Source organism: Ranitomeya imitator, chromosome 4 (genome assembly GCF_032444005.1).
Source record: "Ranitomeya imitator isolate aRanImi1 chromosome 4, aRanImi1.pri, whole genome shotgun sequence".
NCBI classification, from domain to species: domain Eukaryota; kingdom Metazoa; phylum Chordata; class Amphibia; order Anura; family Dendrobatidae; genus Ranitomeya; species Ranitomeya imitator.
Window position 1 is genome coordinate 41926837 of NC_091285.1, and position 16114 is coordinate 41942950.

The 16114-nt window shown below is 45.0% G+C and overlaps 1 protein-coding gene across 1 annotated transcript in view; it reads right to left on the reverse strand.

The window, feature by feature from the left end:
* LOC138673934 (neuropeptide Y receptor type 2-like) overlaps positions 1-15748 on the reverse strand; it is a 79388-nt gene extending 63640 nt beyond the window's left edge. The window contains exon 1 of the mRNA XM_069761957.1: positions 15673-15748. The gene's annotated coding sequence lies outside the window, so the exon portion shown is untranslated. The remainder of the gene's footprint in view (positions 1-15672) is intronic.
* Positions 15749-16114: the final 366 nt, after the last annotated feature.

A 16114-nucleotide genomic window follows, 5' to 3' on the forward strand; every position in this document is an offset into this window, starting at 1 on the left:
CATGTAAAATTTCAGTATGTATTTGGATCGCAGTTTGCATAAATGCCCCCAGCGTGACATCCAGCTGCTGTGTATCACCTGTCAAAGTCTCTACGTAAAATCTCAGACACTCCAGCGCAGAGTGTAATTCCATCTCTCATCTTTCCCTGCCTCCGGGTGCTACCATTTTCTGCTCCACTAAAATCTTTGTTCCGCTACATATTAGAAAAATGCTGATTATTGAACCAAGAAAAATAACCCATCTCATGCAAAAGGACTTCTCTTACGCTAACAAATTGAATTTACCTGTTTCTTTTTGTAACAATTGCATTATAGGAATTTATTGAATCATCCTAAGTGACCTATACAGCCTTTGAAGGCAAGCACGATCTAATTATCCAATACAGGGGCCATTGAAAGTAACCTCTGTAACCCGTCTCCATAGAGATCAATATTATGAAGGCAGGGTCCATACCACAAGTCTACATATATCATAGGCTGTTTTCAGTATAGATTTGCTCATAAAATGCCAATGACTAAAATCATTCATATCAGCTCCATATTTTCCATCATGTTTAGGTGGGAAATATTCTCAAATTGCTCAATGTTAGAATAACCTTAATGTGCATGTCCACTGTTGAAGATCATTTTTTAAAATATATCTTTATAATGGTATTAGCCTAGTTTTCCGACTTAAATATAGCTAGAAAGCAATATGAATCTTAAAACGGTTCCCCGGGAACAGAGAAAAATTACTTTATTAAATAATATTAGAAATAAATTCTAACAAAATAAGCTATTTTAAATCAAAGATCTCAATAATTTTGTTTAGAAGAAATCAATATACCGGTAATTAAAATGTTCACCATCTTGCATCACTGACAGAGGCTGCTCACACTGCCACCCTGCTGCCCTCCCTGTCCGTCTGATCTAATATTGGAGATTCCTGGACTGCTGAGGTAAGAAAAAGCTTACAACATCCTGGCCTCTTCTTGTAATAATGGCCTCCATCCTGTACTAATGTCCCCTCCTGCTGGCCCCATCCTGTATTAATGTCCACCATCCTTGCCCCTTCTTGTAATAATGTCTGCTATCTTCCCTATCTGATCTAATATTGGAGATGCCAGGAGTGCTGAGCTAGGAAGAGGCTTCTCACACTGCTGTCCTCCCTGTCTGATCTAATATTGGAGATACCAGGAGTGCTGAGCTAAGAAGAGGCTGCTCACACTGCTATCCTCCCTGTCTGATCTAATATTGGAGATACCAGTGGTGCTGAGGTAAGAAGAGGCTGCTCACACTGCTGTCCACCCTGTCTATCTGATCTAATACTGGAGATACCAGGGGTACTGAGGTAAGAAGAGGCTGCTCACACTGCTGTCCTCCCTGTCTGATGTAATATTGGAGATACCAGGAGTGCTGAGCTAAGAAGAGGCTGCTCACACTGCTATCCACCCTGTCTGTCTGATCTAATACTGGAGACATCGCAGTGCTGAGGTAAGGAGATTCAGCTCTCACTTCTGTCCACCCTGTCTATCTGATCTAATACTGGAGATACCAGGAGTGCTGAGCTAAGAAGAGGCTGCTCACACTGCTATCCTCCCTGTCTGATCTAATACTGGAGATACCAGTGGTGCTGAGGTAAGAAGAGGCTTCTCACACTGCTGTCCTCCCTGTCTGATCTAATATTGGAGATACCGGTGGTGCTGAGGTAAGAAGAGGCTGCTCACACTGCTATCCTCACTGTCTGATCTAATACTGGAGATACCAGTGGTGCTGAGGTGAGAAGAGGCTGCTCACACTTCTATCCTCCCTGTCTGATCTAATATTGGAGATACCAGTGGTGCTGAGGTAAGAAGAGGCTGCTCACACTGCTGTCCACCCTGTCTATCTGATCTAATACTGGAGATACCAGGGGTACTGAGGTAAGAAGAGGCTTCTCACACTGCTGTCCTTCCTGTCTGATGTAATATTGGAGATACCAGGAGTGCTGAGCTAAGAAGAGGCTGCTCATACTGCTATCCACCCTGTCTGTCTGATCTAATACTGGAGACATCGCAGTGCTGAGGTAAGGAGATTCAGCTCTCACTTCTGTCCACCCTGCCTATCTGATTTAATACTGGAGATACCAGTGGTGATGGCGTAAGAACAGGCTGCTCACACTGCCATTCACATTATGTCTGACCAAATACTGGAGATACCAGGAGTTTTGAGGTTAAAAGCTGCTCACACTGCTGTCTACCCTATCTGATCTAATATTGGACATACAGGAGTGCTGAGGTAAGAAGAAAATGTTTACACTTCTATGCAACCTGTCTATCTGATCTAATACTGGAGATACCAGGAGTGCTGAGCTAAGAAGAGGCTGCTCACACTGCTATCCTCCCTGTCTGATCTAATACTGGAGATACCAGTGGTGCTGAGGTAGGAGAAGAGGCTTCTCACACTGCTGTCCTCCCTGTCTGATCTAATATTGGAGATACCAGTGGTGCTGAGGTAAGAAGAGGCTGCTCACACAGCTATCCTCCCTGTCTGATCTAATATTGGAGATACAGTGGGGCAAAAAAGTATTTAGTCAGTCAGCAATAGTGCAAGTTCCACCACTTAAAAAGATGAGAGGCGTCTGTAATTTACATAATAGGTAGACCTCAACTATGGGAGACAAACTGAGAAAAAAAAATCCAGAAAATCACATTGTCTGTTTTTTTATCATTTTTTTTGCATATTATGGTGGAAAATAAGTATTTGGTCAGAAACAAACAATCAAGATTTCTGGCTCTCACAGACCTGTAACTTCTTCTTTAAGAGTCTCCTCTTTCCTCCACTCATTACCTGTAGTAATGGCACCTGTTTAAACTTGTTATCAGTATAAAAAGACACCTGTCCACAACCTCAAACAGTCTGACTCCAAACTCCACTATGGTGAAGACCAAAGAGCTGTCAAAGGACACCAGAAACAAAATTGTAGCCCTGCACCAGGCTGGGAAGACTGAATCTGCAATAGCCAACCAGCTTGGAGTGAAGAAATCAACAGTGGGAGCAATAATTAGAAAATGGAAGACATACAAGACCACTGATAATCTCCCTCGATCTGGGGCTCCACGCAAAATCCCACCCCGTGGGGTCAGAATGATCACAAGAACGGTGAGCAAAAATCCCAGAACCACGCGGGGGGACCTAGTGAATGAACTGCAGAGAGCTGGGACCAATGTAACAAGGCCTACCATAAGTAACACACTACGCCACCATGGACTCAGATCCTGCAGTGCCAGATGTGTCCCACTGCTTAAGCCAGTACATGTCCGGGCCCGTCTGAAGTTTGCTAGAGAGCATTTGGATGATCCAGAGGAGTTTTGGGAGAATGTCCTATGGTCTGATGAAATCAAACTGGAACTGTTTGGTAGAAACACAACTTGTCGTGTTTGGAGGAAAAAGAATACTGAGTTGCATCCATCAAACACCATACCTACTGTAAAGCATGGTGGTGCAAACATCATGCTTTGGGGCTGTTTCTCTGCAAAGGGGCCAGGACGACTGATCCGGGTACATGAAAGAATGAATGGGGCCATGTATCGTGAGATTTTGAGTGCAAACCTCATTCCATCAGCAAGGGCATTGAAGATGAAACGTGGCTGGGTCTTTCAACATGACAATGATCCAAAGCACACCGCCAGGGCAACGAAGGAGTGGCTTCGTAAGAAGCATTTCAAGGTCCTGGAGTGGCCTAGCCAGTCTCCAGATCTCAACCCTATAGAAAACCTTTGGAGGGAGTTGAAAGTTCGTGTTGCCAAGCGAAAAGCCAAAAACATCACTGCTCTAGAGGAGATCTGCATGGAGGAATGGGCCAACATACCAACAACAGTGTGTGGCAACCTTGTGAAGACTTACAGAAAACGTTTGACCTCTGTCATTGCCAACAAAGGATATATTACAAAGTATTGAGATGAAATTTTGTTTCTGACCAAATACTTATTTTCCACCATAATATGCAAATAAAATGTTAAAAAAACAGACAATGTGATTTTCTGGATTTTTTTTTCTCAGTTTGTCTCCCATAGTTGAGGTCTACCTATGATGTAAATTACAGACGCCTCTCATCTTTTTAAGTGGTGGAACTTGCGCTATTGCTGACTGACTAAATACTTTTTTGCCCCACTGTGCCAGTGGTGCTGAGGTGAGAAGAGGCTGCTCACACTGCTATCCTCCCTGTCTGATCTAATATTGGAGATACCAGTGGTGCTGAGGTAAGAAGAGGCTGCTCACACTGCTGTCCACCCTGTCTATCTGATCTAATACTGGAGACATCGGAGTGCTGAGGTAACGAGATTCCGCTCTCACTTCTGTCCACCCTGTCTATCTGATTTAATACTGGAGATACCAGTGGTGCTGAGGTAAGAAGAGGCTTCTCACACTGCTGTCCTCCCTGTCTGATCTAATATTGGAGATACCAGTGGTGCTGAGGTAAGAAGAGGCTGCTCACACTGGTATTCTCCCTGTCTGATCTAATATTGGAGATACCAGTGGTGCTGAGGTAAGAAGTGGCTGCTCACACTGCTGTCCACCCTGTCTATCTGATCTAATACTGGAGACATCAGAGAGCTGAGGTAAGGAGATTCCACTCTCACTTCTGTCCACCCTGTCTATCTGATTTAATACTGGAGATGCCAGGGGTGATGGCGTAAGAGCAGGCTGCTCACACTGCCGTCCACATTATGTCTGACCAAATACTGGAGATACCAGGAGTTTTGAGGTAAAAAGCTGCTCACACTGCTGTCTACCCTTTCTGATCTAATATTGGACATACCAGGAGTGCTGAGTTATGAAGAAAATGTTTACACTTCTATGCAACCTGTCTATCTGATCCAATACTGCAGATACCAGGGGTGCTGAGATAAGAAGAGTCTGCTCACACTGCCTTGCACCCTGTCTATCTGATCTAAAAATGGAGATTCCAGGAGCGCTGAGGTAAGAAGAGGCTGCTCAAACTGCTGTCCACCTTGTCTATCTGATCATACTGGAGATTCCAGGAGTGCTGAGGTAAAAAGAGGACGCTTACACTTCTGTTTACCTTGTCTTTTTTTCTAATACTGGAGACAACAGGGTGCTAAAGTAAAAAGAGGCTGCTCACACTGCTGTCCATCCTGTGTCTGACCTAATACTGGAGATACCAGGAGTTCTGAGGTAAGACAAAGCTGCTTACAGTACTGTTTACATTGTCTAGCCAATCTAGTATTGAAAATACCAGGGATGCTAAGGTAAGAAGAGGCCGCTCACACTGCTGTGCACACTATCGATCTGATGCAATACTGCAGATTAAAGTGGTGCTGATGTAAGAAGAAGCTGCTCACACTCCTGTCCACTCAGTTTATCTGATCTTGTATTGGAGACACCAGGGATGCTGAGGTAAGGAGATGTCGCTCACACTTCTGTCCACCCAGTCTATCTGAACTAATACTGGAGACAGCAGGAGCGATGACGTAAGAAGAGGCTGCTCACACTGCTGTCCACCATGTCTATCTGATCTAATATTGGAGATACCAGGAGTGTTGAGGTAAGATGAGGCTGCTTACACTGCTGTCAATCCAGTCTATATGATCTAATACTGGAGATTCCAGGGTGCTGAAGTAAGAAGAGGCTGCTCACACTGCTGTCCCCTCTGTGTCTGACCTAATACTTGAGATAACAGGAGTTATGAGGTAAGAAGAAGCTACTCGCACTGCTGTCCACCGTGTCTATTTGATCTTATATTAGAGATACCAGAGGTGCTGAGGTAAGAAGAGGCCACTTGCACTGCTGCTCACCTTGTCTTTTTTATCTAATACTGGAGATACCGGGTTGCTGAAGTAAGAAGAGGCTGCTTACACTGCTGTGCATGATGTCAATCTGATCTAATATTGGAGATACCAGGCATGCTGAGGTAAGAAGAGGCTGCTCACACTTCTATGCGTCCTGTCTATCTGATCTAATAATGGAGATACTGGAGTACTGGGTTAGGAAGAGGCTGTTGTTCACACTGCTGTCCACCATGTTTATTTGATCTAATACTGTGGATACTAGGTAGGGAAGAAGATGCTGCTCACACTGATGTCCACCCAGCCTTTCTGAATGACAATACATGTTATAGGCTCCTGTCTTATCATTCCAGGACAGGTTTTTGTCTGTGTAACAAAGTGGTGGCCATCCTAATTGTAAGATGATTATCTCTCTAGAAATAACAATTGTAATTTGGTAATTAAAAGTCTTAAGGAATTTATTTATAATGGCATTCTCTTAGGTTATATACTTTTCTCGGAAAACATCTTCAAATTCTGTATTCTTGTAGCCACCATTAGGGGAAGCTTAAGAGTTTACTGCATACTGTCATACGTTGACCTCAACAACAAAGCAGTATGGAGAAATTTTTAAGACTGAAGTTACATACTCAAATCCTGAACAAATAGAATGGTGGAGATGAGTGTTCTAAAACCTCTTAATAAATTTGGCCTATCTGTTGGCTATCCGTGTACCAGAAAATGAAATCTATGGATGGCATAGAATTGATATGAAACAATTTTCAACAATTTTCTGTAATTATTGTAAATTTGTTGAGTGTCTGCTGGCCATGGTCTTTCTGATAATCTCCTCCTGTTTGTGTCAAGTTAAAAAAGTTGTAACATTTTACTCAACATTACGCCAGAGAACTGGTACAGAATGATTATCTGCCCCTATGTACTAAAGCTTCTAAGCTGCTCCTAGTTTTGTAGGTGAACAGTCTGTATCATTTACAGGGAGTCTATCTGCGCATGTTTCCCGAACAGACTGCTAGATAGGTAATGTGAAATTAATGAATGTTGCCATTAATATGAGTATCATAATTGACAAAATCCACTGGACATTATTCAGGAGTCTTGAGGTTTGGATGTTAAATTCGCCAAAACACCTGCATCGGGTCTTGATTGACAGCTTTGGTGCGTCGTCCAGTAGTGATATGGTGCATGCGCAGTGCCTTTTTTTTGGGCCATTGGTTTCAGTCTTCCTTATGGATTAGAGTCACAGCTGAAGCTGCCCATGAAAACCAGAAGGGAAGGATTTAGGAACGTTTACGGACCGAACCTTGGGGCACAGTCTAGGCTGGAGTAACTTCCGGAGGAGACTTTTCTCCTTATGTTAACATTATAGCTAAGAACATATTTTATTTATTGAATTATTTCATGTTTCTAATTACATGTCTGCTTACTTTCAGAAATAGCGCCACTCCTGTCTATTGGTTATTTTCAATATTTAGCTCCATTTACTTTAATAGGACAAAATTGCAGTACCAGACACAACCTGTAGACGGAGGTGGCGCTGTTTTTGAGGCAAAGTGTCAGTGTTTATCAAAAACTGAAACAATCCTTTTCATTAAATAAGCTTTCAAGGCATCTATCTAGTGGAGGGAGCTGTATGATGGGGTAAAACATCCTGACAGACTCCTGTAGCTAAGAAGACAGAAGGACAGAAAATGAAATTTTACCATTATAATTATATTTTTGCCATTTTGAATGAGAGGGATTTTACTGGTGCGAAAGTGACCACTGCAGGGTCAGATGACTGTTAAAGAGCACATCAACAATGAAAGCAGCAGCGCTGGGGCACGGATGGGGTGAAGCGTTGACTGTTTCCTTCTTTTCTAAATTACCTTTAAAGAAGGGGCAGAAATACCCCATAAACTTATCAATGATCTCAAGAGTCCCAGATAAAAAAGAAACATTAGATCTTGTATTGACATGTCGAAAACCAGCAGTCCTTATAATAATAAAATGAAAAGGGCAGCACATGAAATTCAGACTACACTAGGGTTTGTTGTAGTCTGTTACCATGGAGACACACAGATCAGCATTTGAGCTGCATACATAAAACGATGGAGTATTTTGTCTGAAGACTATTTGGAAAGTTGTGTTACTTTTTTACATTACATATTTTACATGGATTGAAGCAACAAAATATGGTTGAAAAAGTAAACATACCCCAGAAAAAGTATACATACCCTCTAAACTTACATATGGAGTCACATGCGCAGCACATAGATATAATAATAATACAAAGCACATCTGAATCAGAATTCTCCATACTGTAGGTGTACGTAGTGATAATGGACTTATTACTATACAGGAGATTAATTGTCTTTGCGGTCATATTGTTATTTTTATTCATTTGAGACATGCCATACATACCTCCCTGGTCCACCAGCCAGCACCGAGCTCCGTCCCGGGCTGACGCACAGGGAGACACGCCATACGTACCTCCCTGGTCCACCAGCCAGCACCGAACCATGGAGACAATTGACGCCAGAGCACCTCCCTCTCCAGGGGACGCTCGGCACCAGACTAGAATACATCCCCGTGCCACGGCGCTGGCCGCTGGCCTGCCATCTTCATCCTCCTGGGCGGGCGGCCAGCACCAGGACAGCGCCACGGCAGGAGCCAGAGTACCTCCGTCCAGAGACACTCGGCCGGCATCTGACAGCGGTGAGTTCTTTGATGTTGGTGAGCATTCTACAATGCAAAATGTGGGAGAAAGCGAGCTGGCGGCCGCTATTAAGACCCTAGTTCAGCAGTTGACACGCCCAGGCGTACCAACTGACACTAGCACCACCCAAGCAGCTAGTCTGCACAAGGATGCATTTTTCTGTGGAGTTAGCCCACTGGGAGCGCATGTTGACTTGGAGACAAAGCAAAAAATTTGGGATAATGGTTATGTGGATATATAGTCACTGTTATCGGCCGACCAACAGTCTGTAGACAAGGAAAGGAGGATTGGTGAGCGGTTGCAAGATAGGAGCAAACCAAAAATAGCTCAAACAATGAATAACTGGCTCCAGGCATTCGCGGTTCTCGGATGTATAATGGGCCAAAAGCACCCAGAGCGTTGTTCCGAATTATTTATTTACCAAGATCTAATTTATAATTCATATAAGTGTCACAGCGGGTCGGCATGGAAACGGTACGACGAGGAGTTCCGTAGTCGGTTGGCCATGCAACCGGATTTGGGCTGGGGGGTAAAAGCGACGGACGTTTGGTTACGACTGATGTTGTCCCAAAAACAGCCCCCCTTTTCGGCAGCGACCACTTATCACTCAACAGCAACAGGCCAGAATACAGTGGTCGCACGCGGACCTGGGGCCTGCTTACTGTTTAACGATGGATACTGCCGTTTCCAAGGGTCCTGTAAATATAGACACGAATGCTCCTCCTGCGGAGGTGGACACCCTGCGGCCAGATGTACCCGCCAGTCAAATAGAGCACCTGCGAGGTTTAACCCCGGTGAACGTAACCGCAATGGGCCCTTGGCTAAGCCTTTATCCCAATAAAGAAGCAGCGGAACAACTATATTTTGGTTTTAAACACGGTTTTTATATCCCTTTCAAACCCAGCCCCTCGCCAACTATTGCAAATAATTTAAAATCGGCACGCGAATTCCCTGATATTTTACAGCAAAAAATCCAAAAAGAAGTTGAGCTGGGCAGGATGGCGGGACCTTTTAGTTCGTTGCCATTTAAAAATCTCAGAATCTCGCCTTTAGGTATCGTTCCCAAAAAGGAGCCAGGAAAATATCGGCTAATACATCACCTTTCCTACCCAAAAGGCGCATCGGTTAACGACGCGATACCCGCGGAAGAGTCATCCGTAACCTACTCTTCTTTTGACAGGGCGGTCGAGCTTGTGCGCGCAGCTGGGCCCGATGCCCTGCTGGCGAAATCCGACATAGAGTCAGCCTTCCGCCTTTTGCCCGTTCACCCGGAATGTTTTCATTTATTAGGCTGTGAGGTGGACAGGCTATTTTATTTCGATATGTGCCTACCAATGGGCTGCTCCATTTCCTGTCATTACTTCGAGCTTTTCAGCACCTTCCTAGACTGGGTATTACGATACGAAACCGCTAGCAACTCAACGATTCACTACCTCGACGATTTTTTGTTCGTCGGTCCCGGGGACTACAGACTCTGCTCCTTTCTTCTCCAAAAGTTTAAGTTTTTAGCCGGAAAATTTGGGGTACCACTCTCACCGGATAAAACAGTCGGCCCTTGTAATGTTTTGCCTTTCCTCGGTATTGAAATAGACACCAATGCAATGGTGTTTCGATTACCAGCAGATAAACTACAAAAAACTCTGCAAATGGTTAAAAATTGCTACGACGCAAAAAATGTAACCCTGCAGCAGATGCAGTCCCTGCTAGGATTGCTCAACTTTGCCTGTCGTGTAATGCCGGCGGGCAGAGCTTTTTCACGCCGACTATCACTAGCAACCAAGGGCATAGCCCAGCCGAGCCACAGAATTAGGCTAAACCGCTCCCTGAAGGCAGACTTGCTGGTCTGGAGGACATTGCTGGAGTCCTACAATGGGCATACATGCGTTATGGCGCAGGAGACGCCAAGCAAAGATTTAGACTTGATGGTTGGTGGAAATATTAATGATGGTTTCGCGGCGATATACAAAAACCAGTGGTGCAAAGGCCAATGGCCTGAACTATGGACCACGGCCGCATGGGGCCGTGACCCAGCACTGGTGGAAATTCTGGCGATAGTAACATCAGTCGAGCTATGGGGTGCCCAATTGGAAAATACAAACATCAGATTTACAACAAAGCAGCTGAGAACAGCAAAAGCCCTAAACAGCATGTCCTCTTCTTCTCAGCCGGTACTCGCGCTGTTGCGCCGCCTAGCACTATTATGCCTGAAGCACAACATCTGGTGCCGGGCCAGATTTACAGCGATTGTAGATGACAAAATTGTTAACTCTTTGTTATCTTCCGATTGGCAGGCATTCAAACTCTTCCTCCCCAGGGCGCGAACGTCGGGCCTGCGGTGTCCTCCTTCTCTCTTGGACATGGTGGCCAATCATTGATGCCCTTGATCCGCGCTTCAGTGACACCGGCGACTTGGCAGGTTTATGGTAAGGCGTGGGAGGAGTGGTGCTCGCTAACGCAAGGAAGACCAGTCGATAGGTGCGACCAGGCGAGATGCGACGTCTTAGTAGAACTCTTAGAAAAGCTCAGGCGGGGAGGTGCGTCGGGGACATTAGCACAACGTCATCTGTCCGGAATAGCCTTCTTCTTTCAGCTGCTGGGGTGGGTGGACGTAACCAAATATTTTTTCATCAAACAAGCCGTTAAAGGCTGGAGAAGGCTGCAACCTAGTCAGGAATGCCGCCGCCCAGTTTCCTTAAGGCTGCTGGCCGACATAATTGCAATTTCTTCATCGGTGTGCAAATCACAATACGAGGCAGCGCTGATATCCGCAGCGTTCGCAATCGCCTTCTTCGGTGCACTTCGCATCAGCGAATTAGTGCCGCAGTCAAAAACAGCATCAATAGGCGGCTTAATCAATGAAGACCTCGTCATATGCAGCGAAGCTCTGGGCATTAGAGTACGGAGATCCAAGTGCGACCCCACCGGGAGGGGGACATGGGTATTGGTCAAGGCGTCAGGCGGCCCTATATGCCCCGTAAAAATAGTTAAAAACTATGTGCTAATAAGACATCCGGGTAGATTCCTCCTTTCACACACCGACGGGTCCCCTCTTACTAAATATCAATTTCAAGCGATTTTTAGACAGTGCCTAGAGGCACTCGGCGTGGCTCCAAAGGAATATGGGACACATTCCTTCCGAATAGGGGCGGCGACCGAAGCAGCTAGAGTGGGGGTATCGGAAGTCGAGGTGCAGAGAATGGGCCACTGGAAATCAGCATGCTTTGCAAGATACATAAGACCAGACCTGCTCTAACACTTCTTGTCTCTTACAGGCAGCTTTAAGCCCACAGTTTGGGTATTGGGGCATTCTTTTGTCTACTGGGCGTGCAAAAGGGCCAAACTCAGGACGGGGGGAACCAATTTTGGCTTCCCAAATTTGGAAGTCAACTGGAGAGGCGTCAGAGGGCTTCGGTGGCGTCAGATCTTCCCGGAGTTGGTCGACATCGCTAAGAAGACCAAGGGGCCGGTGGTTCTGGTGCTACATGCCGGAGGCAATGATTTGGGCAAGCGGAAAGGGGCCGAGCTGTACACAGTAATGTCAACGGACATCGAGCGGTTTGTCTGTTTATTACCAGATATGGTGGTGGTGTGGTCAGAGATAATACCTCGAGCGGTCTGGCACGGAGCTAAGGATGTAAAAGCCATCGAAAACGCAAGAAAAAGGATTAACACAAAGATGTCGAAGTTTGTGAGAGAAAAGTACGGCATTGTGGTTCGACACCAAGAGTTAGAAGGGAACAATTTAGCTTTACTAAGACCGGACGGCATCCACCTCACGGACATCGGGCTGGACATATTCTTGGAGGGTTTGCGGGATGGTGTTGAACAGGCTCTAATGATGTTGTGTGGGGGTCGGAGTCTTGTGTAGGTCATACACATGATCCTCCGTGGCGGTAGGTAGAGGGGGGCAAAGGTTCGTAACCTCTCATCGGCTTGCTGGCCCAGCGGTCGTCGGCTGGGGCCTTCAGCAATGAGTGCGTCGCGATGTGTAATTGCCCTTCTCTACTTTGCAAATAATAAAACTGTGACCGACCTGTTCAACCCATCCTGGATTGTTGGTATCTTTTATTACGGAGTGGTGGGACGGGGGAAGGCACTGGTTACGACACACGGGTCTCTGCAGTCTGGTAGGCACGGTACTGTATAAGGTGCGTGCCTCTGACTGCAGAGCCCCTAAGGGATAGCTAGGGGAAATCTGTGCAGTGCCCAATTCCCCCCTCCCACTACCTCCCCAGGTGAGGTCATGATTGGGACGCCCAGCGGACCAACCGGGGAGAGGAGGTGAGTCAGGCCACACCCTCAGGGGTTAAATTCTAGTGACGGGGCCAGGTTCTCCCTCTTTCTCCCCGGTTGACCCTTGGAAGCTGTTGTCCCACCCTCCCTCCCTTATAAATTGGTAAATGTGCTGTGCAATTACTGTTAAAATGTTTTGAATTTTAAATTAAAAAAAAAAAAAAAAAGAAATTTTGATGTTCTTTTATATACGTCACAGTGGCGGTAGGTAGAGGGGGGCAAAGGTTCGTAACCTCTCATCGGCTTGCTGGCCCAGCGGTCGTCGGCTGGGGCCTTCAGCAATGAGTGCGTCGCGATGTGTAATTGCCCTTCTCTACTTTGCAAATAATAAAACTGTGACCGACCTGTTCAACCCATCCTGGATTGTTGGTATCTTTTATTACGGAGTGGTGGGATGGGGGAAGGCACTGGTTACGACACACGGGTCTCTGCAGTCGGTGTACGTAGTGATAATGGACTTATTACTATACAGGAGATTAATTGTCTTTGCGGTCATATTGTTATTTTTATTCATTTTTTTCTTATACCCATGATCCATCTGATGACATTTCTGCCTCGTTGAAACCATATGACAGAGAGGAGGCACAAACGCCGCAGCGAGGACGCCCATCAGATCGGACGCCCATCGGATCGGATGCCCATCGGATCGGCCACCCATCAGATCGGACGCCCATCGGATGAGACGCCCATCGGATCGGACGCCCATCGGATCGGATGCCCATCGGATCGGATGCCCATCGGATCGGACGGCCATTGGATCGGATGCCCATCGGATCGGATGCCCATCGGATCGGACGCCCATCAGATCGGACGCCCATAGGATCGGACGCCCATCGGATCGGACGCCCATCGGATCGGACGCCCATCGGATCGGATGCCCATCGGATCGGACGCCCATCGGATCGGACCATCCACATTTAAAGACATCACAAAAGCAATTAAAACGGTGTTTTGGGGGACTTAGAGGGGCAGTCAGGAGATGATAGCACATGTGTGCAATGCAGCACAGGAGCAGATATGATGGTGGCAGGCGTCCAGAGACACAAAAACCGGTGACAGGTTCCTTTTAAGCTATAGTAGATGAGAACAATTCATTTGTGATAATGCATCCATGTCCCAAACCCAGCACAGTACAAAGAACCTGCCAATCACCAAACTAATCGGCGACTCTGATCCCTCCGAGTGGAAAATAAAGTGAAATGTGTGAGCAGTAATTCGGAAACATTTGTGACTATAGACAGGATACTTTCTATGTTCAGATTCCATTCATTGCAAATATATGAAGCGTGCAGCACTCAAACAGTTAAAGCAGTTTACCTGCAGTCCTATGCCAAGCCACTGAGCAATGTGATATAAAGGTGAGTGCTGTCAGATGACAACCCCAGGGCTGAGACATCTGTATATGTATATGGTAAAATATAGGAACTAGAGGACGCGGTTATATTTTCATCAAATGTAACTGTGTCCTGCAGGTCCTAGAGCTCTGCTGACCGTTGTACTATATTTTATCATCAGACCCATCCTCTGTAGGAGGCGACGGCCGGAGCTGCTGTGGACCTCTTGCCTAATCAACCTGGCCAGTCTGCCCAGCGACCGCAGCTCATCCTACTGTTATCTGTATAGTTATAGACTTTTCTGAATTTTGGGAGAGGGCTATAATGTGCACATTAATGTCCAAATGTAGGTTTACACATCAGGATATCTATCTATCTATCTATCTATCTATCTATCTATCTATCTATCTATCTATCTATCACATATCTATTATCTATTATCTATCTATCATCTGTCTATCTATCTATTATCTATCTATCTATTATCTATCTATCTAACTATATATCTATCTATCTATTTATCTATTATCTATCAATCTATCTATCACATATCTATTATCTATCTATCTATCTATCTATCTATCTATCTATCATCTATCTATTATCTATCTATCTATCTATCTATCTATCTATCTATCATCTATCTATTATCTATCATCTATCTATCTATCTATTTATCTATCTATCTATCTATCTGTCATCTATCTATCTATTTATCTATTATCTATCTATCTGTGTGTCTGTCTGTCTATCTATCTATCTATCTATTATGTATCTATCTATCTATCCCATATCTATCTATGTATCTATCATCCATCATCTTTATATATGTCATTTTATCAATTATTTATCCATCTATTCTTCAAATATTTATATACAATCAATCTAACGATCTATACTCATCTATTCATTATCTATACATCTATCTCCTTCTATGTCTCTTTCATCAAGCTCACATTTATCTATGCTTACATATCCATTTCCTCTCTATTGATCATCATATCCTTCTATCTATATCTCTATTATCTATCTATGTATTATCTATCTATCTATCTATCTATCTATCTATCTATCTATCTATCTATCTATCTATCTATCTCTTATCATCTGATGCACTGTGCCATGATGCATTTTCTGAGCATTTCTACAAGATTACAAATGAACCTTTACCACCTGAGTGTAGATAGAAACCTTGGCGGTAAATGTGTCAGTCTCTGCCTCTTATTACAATGTGTGATCTTTGACTTTACATAGGACTGCAGGTTAACCCACTACATTACCATCACCCTATCAGCACAATGCACAGACCATCCACCCCATTACAATACATGTTATAGAAGCCATACAATGTTCTTTAGCCATGTCTGGTAAGTTGCTTTGTTCTTACTGTTCCCCCCTGGATCAATTGCACAGATATTAGTCAGATCGCACAATAATCACATCTTGATATATCAAATACCCAAAAGCATGAACTCTGTTGTGTGACCGGTGCCCTATTCTCCCTGAAATGACTGGAGGTTTTGCTCCCTAGTAAGATGCAGACAGGTACACAGAATGTATAGAATAAGATATAGGACGTTACCTGTAGGATTTACATCCCTGAGTCCTTGGACCACAGCATGGAGTATGGCTTCAGATGTCCACCAGGCACAGAGCCCACCACCAGCCGGAGACATGTAGATGCTTGGAGGGAGAGAGCAGAATTGAGGGGAGGGAGGTGAACTGAGCCTGAATGCTGCTGCTCACTGTTCCTCCATGCCAAGGGTTGCATCCTCCAGGGAACACACTTAAATACTTATCTCCATTGTCACCCTCTGGATTTACTGGGGATGGCAGGCGCGGAGATGATAGAATAGTCAATGAGGTCCTGGAGAGAAGGGACACAATAGATTGAGCACAGTCGGGGTCAGCGCAGAGGTCCCCAATCAACGCAACTCATTTCACACTCTCCCAATTCTGAGATTTCAGTTTTCTCTCCGCCGTCACAATCATTTCATGACGCTGGGTGTCAGGAAGGAATTGGG